This window comes from Rattus norvegicus, chromosome 3 (genome assembly GCF_021556685.1).
Source record: "Rattus norvegicus strain SHRSP/BbbUtx chromosome 3, alternate assembly SHRSP_T2T, whole genome shotgun sequence".
Taxonomy (NCBI): Eukaryota; Metazoa; Chordata; class Mammalia; order Rodentia; family Muridae; genus Rattus; species Rattus norvegicus.
Genome location: NC_141536.1, coordinates 153,242,934 through 153,253,833, shown reverse-complemented (window position 1 = coordinate 153,253,833; position 10,900 = coordinate 153,242,934). Strand labels below are relative to the sequence as shown.

The 10,900-nt window shown below is 48.7% G+C and overlaps 1 long non-coding RNA gene and 1 pseudogene across 2 annotated transcripts in view; one reads left to right on the top strand and one right to left on the bottom strand.

The window, feature by feature from the left end:
• Positions 1 to 561: 561 nt before the first annotated feature.
• Positions 562 to 1,222, bottom strand: LOC108350622 (60S ribosomal protein L13 pseudogene; annotated as a pseudogene).
• Positions 1,223 to 8,647: 7,425 nt separating this feature from the next.
• LOC147995802 (uncharacterized) overlaps positions 8,648 to 10,900 on the top strand; it is a 28,162-nt gene continuing 25,909 nt past the window's right edge. The window contains exon 1 of one of the 2 annotated variants that reach the window (XR_015684806.1): positions 8,648 to 8,855. This is a non-coding gene — a long non-coding RNA (uncharacterized LOC147995802). The remainder of the gene's footprint in view (positions 8,856 to 10,900) is intronic. The other variant, XR_015684807.1, reaches the window with a different exon arrangement.

The following is a 10,900-nucleotide window of genomic DNA, read 5'->3' as shown; positions in this document are numbered from 1 at the left end:
TAGCATTAGCCTCAACTTTCTATGTAGCTGAGGCTGGCCGTGAACTCCTTCCTGATCTTATGCCTGCTTCCCTAGGTCTGGGATCACAGGTGTGCACCACCATCTCCTGCTTGGGTTTTCCTTGGTTATACTCAGGGTCTGTTCCCACTGGACCGCTCAGCTCAGGATGGAACTTTGACATGGTTTCTGGTTCTCTCCCCTTGTTATACACCAAACAAATCAGGATACCACCTCCAAGACGGAGATTTACTCTAAGATTGTTTCTGGTGTCACACATAACTCTTTACTTAGAAGACCACCTTGCGGGGTTGGGGATTTAGCTCAGTGGTAGAGCACTTGCCTAGCAAGCACAAGGTCCTGGGTTCGGTCCCCAGCTCTGAAAAAAAGAAAAAAAAAAAGACATTGATACCCTTTTATATATACCCGCTGCCCTCACATCCTCCCAACACCCATACACACCCATATCCCCCTCTTCCCCCTATATACATACATACCCCTTACCCACCCCGCATTTTTTTCTTTTGCTTGATGGAAAATTTATTATGACTCTCCAACCGCGCATTACCTTTTCTTCTCAACGTCTTGCTCTGCGGCTTCTTTCGCCCTCTTTGCTCGGATGCCAAAGAGCCAGGCATTGGCTCGGGCCATGCGAAGGCTGGCGAAAGCCTTAAAGTTCTTCTCTTCTTCCGTGATGGCTCTGGCCTTTTCCTTTTTGTACACATTCCGGATGGGCATCACAGATCCTGTTAGCTGCGTGGCCAATTTAAGTTCTTCAGCAGAACTGTCTCCCTTCTTCGGAGCAGAAGGCTTCCTGGGGAAAAGTATGAGCTTGGAGCGGTACTCCTTCAGGCGCTGCAACGTTGGCCTGCAGTGACTCAGTGGATTTGTTTCGCCTTCTTGGGTCCACAGAGATGCCGATGGCGCGTGCCATTTTCTTGTGGATACCAGCCACCCTGAGTTTTTTCAGGCTGAAGACCCTGCCAGCCCGGACCTTGGTGTGGTATCTAACTGTAGGGCACCTCACGATGGGCCTGATGGGACTGGACACGGGGCGAGGGGCGATACGGCGCGCTTTCACCTGCCGGGCCTTGCGTCTGCGGATCTTGCGTGCCGGCTGGTTAAACCACGTGTCCACTCGCTGCTGCCAGTCCTTGTGGAAGTGGGGCTTCAGGATCATGCCATTCCGGCTGGGTGCCATGGCTGCCTTCTGTACAGGAGAACGGCCGAGTGGAAAGCACCCACCCCACATTTTTTATGTATATATCTTGGTCTATATTTTTTTCCCAAGGAAATGGGACAATTTCTTAGCAATAGAATTCTAGTTTATTTTCTTTTCTTTTTTTTTTTCCCGGAGCTGAAGACCAAACCCAGGGCCTTGAGCTTGCTAGTCAAGCGCTCTACCACTGAGCTAAATCCCCAACCCCAGAATTCTAGTTTCTTAAATAGCTTCCCTTCATAGCTCTCAATACATCTTTGAATGAATAAAAGAGTGAATGGCATTTCTTAGTACATCAATTGAAAGGCTTTGGGCTGCAAGCAGTAAGAAATTCAACAAGCCAGGGGCTTTGGTCAACAAAGACACAGTGAGAAACAGCATGGGGCTGGCTCGGTGGCTCAAAGCCTCAGGTTTTGTCTTCGTGCTGCCTGCTCCTTGCTTCACAGGTAGAGCAGGGTCAGCTGGAACTCTAGATGGCACAGCAGGGAGAAGCCATGTGTGATGGCAATGCAGGAACACCTTCAACTCACAGCACCCTCTTCCTGCGAGAAGTTGTCACAGAGGGGCCTGGAAAGCAGATGTTTGCAGAGGGAATGGCTTAGATTGGTCTTACCTGGGACAAGACATAAAAGCCAAGCCTCTGCCAGCGGAGAAGGAAAGGATACTGTCTGGGTAGCAGGGCAATGTAGAAAGAAGCTGTGCTGGCCCAGGGGCACATGCAATTAAATCAGGGTTGCTAGGTGTGGGCCACTGAGATGGCTCAACGGGTAAAGTGCTGGTCTCCAGGTTTGATGGCCCAAGTTTGATGCCCAGGACTCACATGATGGAAGGAAAGAATCTACTTGGGCAAACTGTTGTCTGACCCTTTTACATGTGCATTGTGACATGCACACCCACAGTGTAATACGTATAAAAAGTGTTAAGTGTGATTCTGGATATTAGTGGGTTGAGAGCACTCATTTTTCTGAGGAGACGCGCTGGTCTTGCCTGATCTGTTGACAGGTGGCCACATTGTGCCACAAGCTGTGCAGTGGCAGCCCCAGGACTCAGGAAGGGCTGATGTGAGGCTGCTGGGCTGCTGACCACTATTTTGCTTATCATTTTTTTTTTTTTTTGGTTCTTTTTTTCGGAGCTGGGGACCGAACCCAGGGCCTTGCGCTTCCTAGGTAAGCGCTCTACCACTGAGCTAAATCCCCAGCCCCAATCATTTTTTTTTTAAAGATTTATTTTATTTATCTGAGTGCATGGTAGCTGTCTTCATACACACCAGAAGAGGGCATCGGATCCCATTACAGATGGTTGTGAGCCACCATGTGGTTGCTGGGAATTGAACTCAGGACCTCTGGAAGAGCAGTCAGTGCTCTTAACCACTGAGCCATCTCTCCAGCCCATTGCTTATCATTTTATTGTTTTCTTAAAAATCAAAAGTAAAGGGGCTGGGGATTTAGCTCAGTGGTAGAGCGCTTACCTAGGAAGCGCAAGGCCCTGGGTTCGGTCCCCAGCTCCGAAAAAAAGAACCAAAAAAAAAAAAAAAAAAAATCAAAAGTAAAAAGTGTGTTTGGAGTGTTGCTTGTGTTGTTCAGGCTGGCCTTGAACTCGTGGGCTCAAGTGACCCTCTTGTCTCCCAAAGCCCTCAGTGCAAGGCTTCTTGTATAGCTTTATGTACATAATTAAAAATCAGTATGATAGAGACTTCCATGAGAGCAGTTGATGCTGTCTGTCCCCGGGAACCCTCAGAGGCTGTAAAGTGATTTTCTGCCAGGTGAGAATGGGATCAGAGGCTGAGGCCTGTGAGCCAGCCTTTCCTTCCATCAGGTGGGGGCTACTCTGTGCAGTCTGTGTCCATAGCAATGGCATTGAGGAAGGAGGGATGGAGGAAGGATGAGAGGGGAGAGAGAGACAGAGAGGGGCATACCCATAGAGAGATACACAGAGACAGAGACAGGCATGGACACACACATATGGGTGGGCACATTCACATGGGGAGAGAGGATAGACAGACATACCCACAGAGAAATACACACACACACACACACACACACACACAGAGATAGAGACAGACAGACAGAGACACACACAGAGATGGAGAGAGAGATAGAGAGAGACAGAGAGATACACACAGGGAGACAGAGACAGAGATGGAGAGAGATAGAGACAGAGAGAGACACACAGGGAGACAGAGACAGAGAGAGAGACAGAGAGACAGAGAGAGACATATCCATAGAGATAGACATATCCATAGAGACAGAGACAGGCATAGACACACACATCTGGATGGACACACTGACATGGGGGGAGAGGAGAGACAGACAGACATACCCTCAGAGAAATACACACACACACACACACACACACACACACACAGAGACAGAGAGACAGAGAGAAATAGAGAGAGGTACAGAGAGATGGGCATAGATACACACAAATGGGTGGGCACACTCACATGGGGTGGGGCGGCAGACAAACATACTCACAGAGAAATACACATACACACACAGAAACAGAGACAGAGACAGGCATAGACACACACACATGGAGGGGCAGAGAGAGAGAGAGAGAGAGAGAGAGAGAGAGAGGGAGGAAGGGGGAGGGGAAAGGAGAAGGTGGAGGTGGAGGGGAGGGGGAGGAGGAGAGGGAGGGGGAGAGGGAGAGGGAGGGGGAGAGGGAGAGGGAGAGGAAGACTTAAATTTCAGATCTTTGTGGAATCTCTAGGCTGTTTTTTCCCCTGATGTGCCCTAAACAAAAAATGAAGAAACAAAACAAAAACCAACCAAACAAAATAAAACCAGACAAAACTTTCCTTCCTGGAGGTTTAAGTCCCTTTGGGCCTGAATTCTGCAAAGCAGCTCCCCATGAGTCCCGATCCTACCTGCTGCTCCCAGTCTTTGAGCCTCATATTAACCTTTGACCAGGCTGAAAAGCCACCCTGGCTCCCACCCTCAGCTTCATTACAGTGTGCTTCTGACCTCCCGTGTGGGGGCTGCGGATGACCCATGTCCTGTACCCCTTTCCTTGCCATCTGAGAACTCTGTTCCTCCCCTGGCAACACCAAGGGCCACCAGCATCACTCTCTGCGGATTCATTCCTTTATCCCTTGGGGCATGGCATAGATGGTAAGTGGGGGTGTAGGGTGACGAGGGTGGGAGTTGCTATTGAGTCAAGATCTGTTATGGAGGGAATAGGGTGTAGACAGACCAGCTTCATGAAGGTTGACAAACCCAAGAAGGAAGAAGTCCCTGGGGGGATGGCTTGGGGGCAGAAATTCTTTGCTGGGTGCTTTGGTCTCTGAGCCACCAGGGGGCAGCAGAAATCTAGGCCACAGACCACTGAAGGCCACAGTAGAAGCCTAAAGGCAAAGCTCACTGTGGTCAGAGTTTCTGCTTTCCCTACTGAACCACACCCAACAAATGATGGTGTCAGGTCATGTCCTCTCTTTTTGTGATGTGACATGTTTCTTCAGGTGGGGAATACTTATCTGGGGAGAGTTATTCCTGTTTCAGTGCTTCTTATACAAAGCATACAGGGTCAAATGGTTGAGATCAAGAACAGAAAAACATTTTTCCCCCTATGAGGGAAGATGAGTAGGGTAGGGAGTGCCTTGCAGGCATCACCAATCCTGCCAGGCTCCCTGGTTGGTGCTCTCTACACCCGACGGCTCTACCTTGGCACTTGTGCTTGTTAGTAAACGTCCCTCCTCAGCTCGTCTTGTCTCCGTTGCTTTCTGTTCCTCAGTTTTCCTGTAACTTCATAGCTCTTTTATGTTTAAGATTGGGGCACCTTCCCTATCTTCTCTCTCTTTCTCCTCTTCAGTTTTTGAAAAAAGGGACACACGATCATCTCTGGGGTGGTCAAGATGCAAAAATTCAAAGGTCTTTTCAACCACAGACACCTGTCATTAACATGCTAGAGAATGTCCGTCTAGACTTGATTTGTGAGTGGGGATTTGTAGGCATACATTTTTTTGGCAACCTTCTTTTAATAAGGGTTCGACCTCTCCTCTAGCCCGATACCCAGCAGAGGCAGTGGAAGAGAAAAGCTATTAGGATATAGGGGAAGTGGACCTGTTCAGCAATAGTTCTTTGGGGGCGAGCAGTACAGTCCCACAGCAAACGTCAAATACGATTAAGCATCTGGAGACCAGTCCTCTAGGCAGGAAGACACCAGACGCAAACCGGCAGCTACAGTTCAATCCTGAAGGAACCACAAGGCTCGCCAACCAGCCTGAGGAGAGGCCGTGGAAGTGGCAAACCACCACAGGAGTCTCTCACAGGCAGTTCTGGGGCGAGCTTCTCTCAACAGTGTAGTGAAGAATAGCAAAGTCAAATAAACCAAACCGATGGCCAGTGCTGATCTCCTACTGTCTATGGGGGCACATTTATACTCCTCCATCAAGTGTCCCTTCACACGTTTGCTATACCCAAACATCCTTTCACCTGTGTCTGCCTCAGGAAAACATGGTTTGACATAACTAGCTTTCCAAAGAAACTACAAGTTTCCACTTCAGGGATTAGTTCGTTTTTCATTGCTGCAATGACAAACCGGATGCAGGCTACTCTAGGGAGAGAAGTTTACTTTGGCTCTTGGCTCTAGAGGTTTATGATCGAGGGGCCACATCTTACGGTTGTTTCGCTAGTAGAGTGCTGGTGTGTCACAGAATATCAGCAAGGGACAGAGCATGCACTTACGTCTGTATATGTCTGGCCATTCCCTTCTTGTTGTTTGTTTTGACACAGGGTTTCCATGTGTAGCCCCACTTGTCCTGGAATTCATTTTGGAGACCAGGCTGGCCTTGAACTCAGAGATCCACCTGCCCCTGCCTCCCAAGGGCTCAGATTAGAGGTGGCCACCTCCAGGCTAAACATTATTTTTTTATTTCTTCAAGACAAGGGTTTCTCTGTGCAGCCCTGGCTGTCTTGCAATGGTGCTCTGTAGACCAGGCTGGCTTCAAACTAAGAGATTCCCTTGCCTTTGCCTCCTGGGTGCTGAGACTAACTGTGTGCGACACTGAGCCTGCTTTATTCCTTTCTCTTACAAGAGCACACGAATCGGATGAAGGGAACTCTGCTCTTTTCCAAATCCTATTCCCATTCCAAGAGCTCGAAACACTGTAGTCAAATGAAGTTTCAAGTTTGTCTAATGGGGGTAAAATTTTAGCATGAGAAGCCTTTGGGCTGTGCAAACTGTATTCAAACCACAGTAGCATTTGGCCTGGTAGCAAACCCAGGAGGCATGAAGTTACTGGTGTTCTCCCATAAAACTTTTGTCACTGGACACTGTGTCATAGCTGGATCTGGGTTTTACTTGTGAAGGGATTTTATTTCTTACAGATTTAGCTGTTTATATTTAACAAGAACCTGCAACTCCATGGCTACTGCTCGTCCTGTTCCTTTTCTATTGCTGCGAAGAGACACCATAACCAAACACTTGTAAAAGAAAGGATTTAATTTGTGAGCTCATGGTTCTAGAGGGTTAGAGTTCATGACCATCATGGTGGGGAGCACGACACTGGACAGCATACATGACATCTGAGCAGCAGCTGAGAGCTCAGGTCTGATCACAAGCCCTGGGCAGAGAGAGCAGGCTAACTGGAGCTGGCATGGACTTTTGAAACTCCAAAGCCCACCCCCATTGACACACCTCCTCCAACAAGGTCACACCTCCTAATCCTTCCCAAACAGTTCCATTAACTGGGGATGAAGCATTCAGACACAAGAGCTTATATGTGGGGTGGTGGACCATGAGAGGAAGCCTAGTAAGGTCAAGCAGGGCTTGACGCCCTGGGGACCCAAAAGGGACAGCAGGAGCTTTGCCTGCTCCTGAAACCAGGCTCCTGTCACAGCTCCCCATAGAGAGAATTGTGGCCATTGGTCACATAGGGGCAGTGTCTCCAAGCCCTTTCCACATGTAGATGAGGCATAACAAACACCTCAGACCAAGCCAATAGGAAGCACCTGCTGTCAGACCCCAACACACATCAAAACTGTATGTAAGATTCTATCCAGAAGGAATAAAGGTGTGTGTGAGAATTACGCCATCATCTGAGAACATCTGTCATAAGAGCTGTAACACAGCCTGGGAAGAGAACTCTTTCCTGAAGCCTTTGCCACTAGAGACTCCTGTGCACCAAGCTCCCATGTGCCTTTCTAGCTAGCCAGCCCTCTACTGCCTTGGTTCCCGCAGCCATACTTCCCCTCCTGCTTGAGTTCTTCTCTCTTGACCTGAGATCTCTGGTACCCAGACCGACACTTATGGGGACCATTCAAACCACCACCGTGGTTTGCTAAGATCTTTACCAAACGGTTCAAAGACTTCCATGACATCTCAGTTAAGTCAGCCGAACATTAGACAAAAAAACCTACATTCTTCCTGCCATAGTTTTTGGATTACGACTAAGTTATTATTGATATTTCTTGATGCATATAGTATTTTCAGTTGTCGTTAAACTCTTCTGTTCTACGGAGGCCATATTGTAGGTTGCGTCTTTTCGTTTTTAATTTTAATATTCCCCGTGTTTTACTCTTTTTCCTTTAAATAGAGGCTTTTCAAGCAGAGGCAAGACATAAGGAACAACTCGACCTCCTTTCTTTCCTCTGTTTCTTCTGTCTTCTTAGCACTGAAATTCAAAATCAAAACAAGAGGTTGGGGTCACAGCTTAATCGGTACAGCGGTTGTCCAGCATACACAGGCACACACTGGGTATGGTATGGCACCTCCTTGCAATAGTGGCACTTGGGAGGTGGAGGCAGAAAGAATAGAAGTTCCTTTGTTAACCTTGGCTATCGAGTTTTGAGGTCTGCCCCACTAGCATAGCTGCAGCCATTTTGTTCCATGCCCACCAGCTATCTCATATTGTTGCTGTAATGTGCCCGCCAGTCATTGACGCAGAAAAGTGACTCAGAGCAGGGTCCTGCTGACCACACACCCTGTTATGTTCTCTATGTTATGAGGTTTATTAATCCTAAGAGATTCCACAGCCACAAGCTTCATGTAGGACCCATCAAATGAAAGGTCAGTGTGAACCGTTGTGTCTAAAATGGCTTGAGTCAGGGGCTGACCACCTGCTGGAAGTTGGAGTTTTTGAGGTTTTAGCCTTTATCAGCTGACGCAGAAAAATGTTTCGGGTTGTAGCCTCAGCTCCCGACTTCTGAGCTATGGCCCTGATCAATCAGTCTGAAGGTATGCGTTCAATAAACCGTTCCTCTCTAACTGATATCAGTGTTTGTGTGATTTGCGGGGCGACTCCTGGAACCCCAACATAGAGGAAGTTTAAGGCAGGGACTCTGCCTCAACAACGAAAACAAGAAAGAAAAAAAATCTAACAACAACAAAAAGCCAAACAGGAGTAGACTGTGGTGGTTTGAATGAGAACGTTCCGTGTCGTCCCTCCCCCCCTCCCCCAGGCTCACGTATTTGAATGCTTGATCCAAAGTTGGTAGAACTGTTTAGGAAAGGGTAGGCTGTGTGGCCCTGTTGGAGGAGGCGGGTCACTGGGGATGAGCTCATACCATTCCTAGTTAGCTCTGCCTGCCTCATGCTTTAGGATCAGGATGTAAAGCCTCAGCTCCTTCTCCAGCGCTATGCCCACCTGCCTGCTGCCGTGCTCCCCGCCATGATGGTCAAGGGCGCACACTCTGAAACTGTAAGTAATCCAAAATTAAATGTTTTCTCTACAAGTTGCCTTGGATGTGGTGTCTCTCCACAGTAAAAGTAATCCTAATTAACCCGAACAACGAATGGAGCAAAATGAACCGAGTACGTTGGGGCTGCCATGATTCACGGAGAGATATGGACCCCGGCTGGGAACAATGACATCATGGAGGGTTTAGAGGTGGGAAGCATGTCACCTAAGCTGGGAACTCCCTCTCTCAAGATTAGGATTTCCTGAGACAGGGAAAAATATACAGCTGACAGAGGATTTCTCAACCTTGGTCTTATTAACATGTTTTAAGATTTTATTATTCGTGTGTGTGTGTGTGTGTGTGTGTGTGTGTGTGTGTGTGTGTGTGTGTTTTCCCTTGCATCTGGAGTCACAGGCAGCTGTGAGTCACCTGATGTGGATGCCAGCAACATAACCAGGGTCCTCTGGAAGAGCAGCAAGCACTCCACCCACGCCCCCCCCGCCCCCCCCCCCCCCCCCCCGGAGCTGGGGACCAAACCCAGGGCCTTGCGCTTGCTAGGCAAGCGCTCTACCGCTGAGCTAAATCCTCAACCCCAGCAGCAAGCACTCTTAAGCACTGACTCAGCTCGCCAGTCATAACTGTTTTGTTTTGGGTAATTGTGTGTGTCTGCTCCTTATGTGACATTCAGCTGCACTGTGGCCCCATCATTAGATGCCAGTGGTTCTTCCTTTTGTGACCAAAAATACCCCCAGCCACTGCCAGATGTCTGGTTGGGGGTGGGGAGCAAACTGGCACCTGCTGGTGAGCCTTGGTCTTAAAGGACCCAGTGTCCTCCTGCTGTGGTGTCTGGAATGTGCTCACCACCAGGAATGTTGCTTCTCTGACTTCTGTTGTGATAAAAAGGTGCGTGCAACCCCCCCCCCCCCACCCCGCAACCAGACACCATAAAAAGGGGAAGACGTGAATTTCATGAAAGGAAACCGGCTGCCACCAGGAAGAAAGGAGGCACGCTACTATGCACAGTTATGGGTAAATGTAAAACATTTACATTTCAAAAAGGATTATTTTATATGTATGAGTGTTTTGCCTGTGCCCGCAGAGGCCAGAAGATGGTGTCTGAAAGAGCTGTGAGCCTGTTTTATGTGAAACATGTGGATGTCGGGAATCAAACGTAGGACCTGGAAGAGCAGCAATTGCTCTTAACCACTGAGCCATCTCTTCAGCCCCTGTGTAGAGCCTTTTGAGACTATGTCCTATATGTATTTTGTGTGTCGACATGCATCTGTAGGCATGCATTCATGTTCCTGTGTGTGTGTTTGTGTGTGCATGCACACACATGCCCATGTGTATGTAGAGGTCAGAATCAACCTTGGGTGTTATCCCTCAGGAGCAGTCCACCTGCTCTTGTGGTGGTTCTCCTCCTCCTCCTCCTCCTCCTCCTTCTCCTCCTCCTCCTCCTCCTCCTCCTCTTCCTCCTCCTCTTCCTCTTCTTCCTCTTCCTCCTTGTCCTCTTGAGAAAGGGCCTTTCTACACAGCCCTGCCTATCCTTGGCCATATAGAGACCTGGCTGGACTTGAACTCACAGATATTCCCTTGCCTCTGTCTCCCCAGGGCTGGGATTAAAAGCATGTGCCCTCATGCCCAGGGTGTTGGTTTGTATATGCTTGGCACTATAGTGGCCTTGTTGGAGGAAGTGTGTCACTGTGGATGTGGACTTTAAGACCCTTGACCTGGCTGCCTGGGAGCCAGTCTTCTCCTAGCAGCCTTCAGATGAAGATGTAGAAAACCCTCAGCTCCTCCTGCGCCATGCCTGCCTGGATGCTGCCATGTTCCTGCCTTCATGATTATAGACTGACTTTCTGAACCTTTAAGGTGTCTCTTCACAACAATGCAAACCCTAACCAAGCCAGACAGCTACCTTGTTGTGGGGGGTGTTTCCTGGACCCTGGAGTGCACTGATGACCCCAGGCTGCCTGATTTACCTGTCTCTGCCTCCCCATAACCATGTGCCCCTGTGTCCACCATGCCCAGATTTTTAATGTGGATTCTTGGGATAGAACTCATG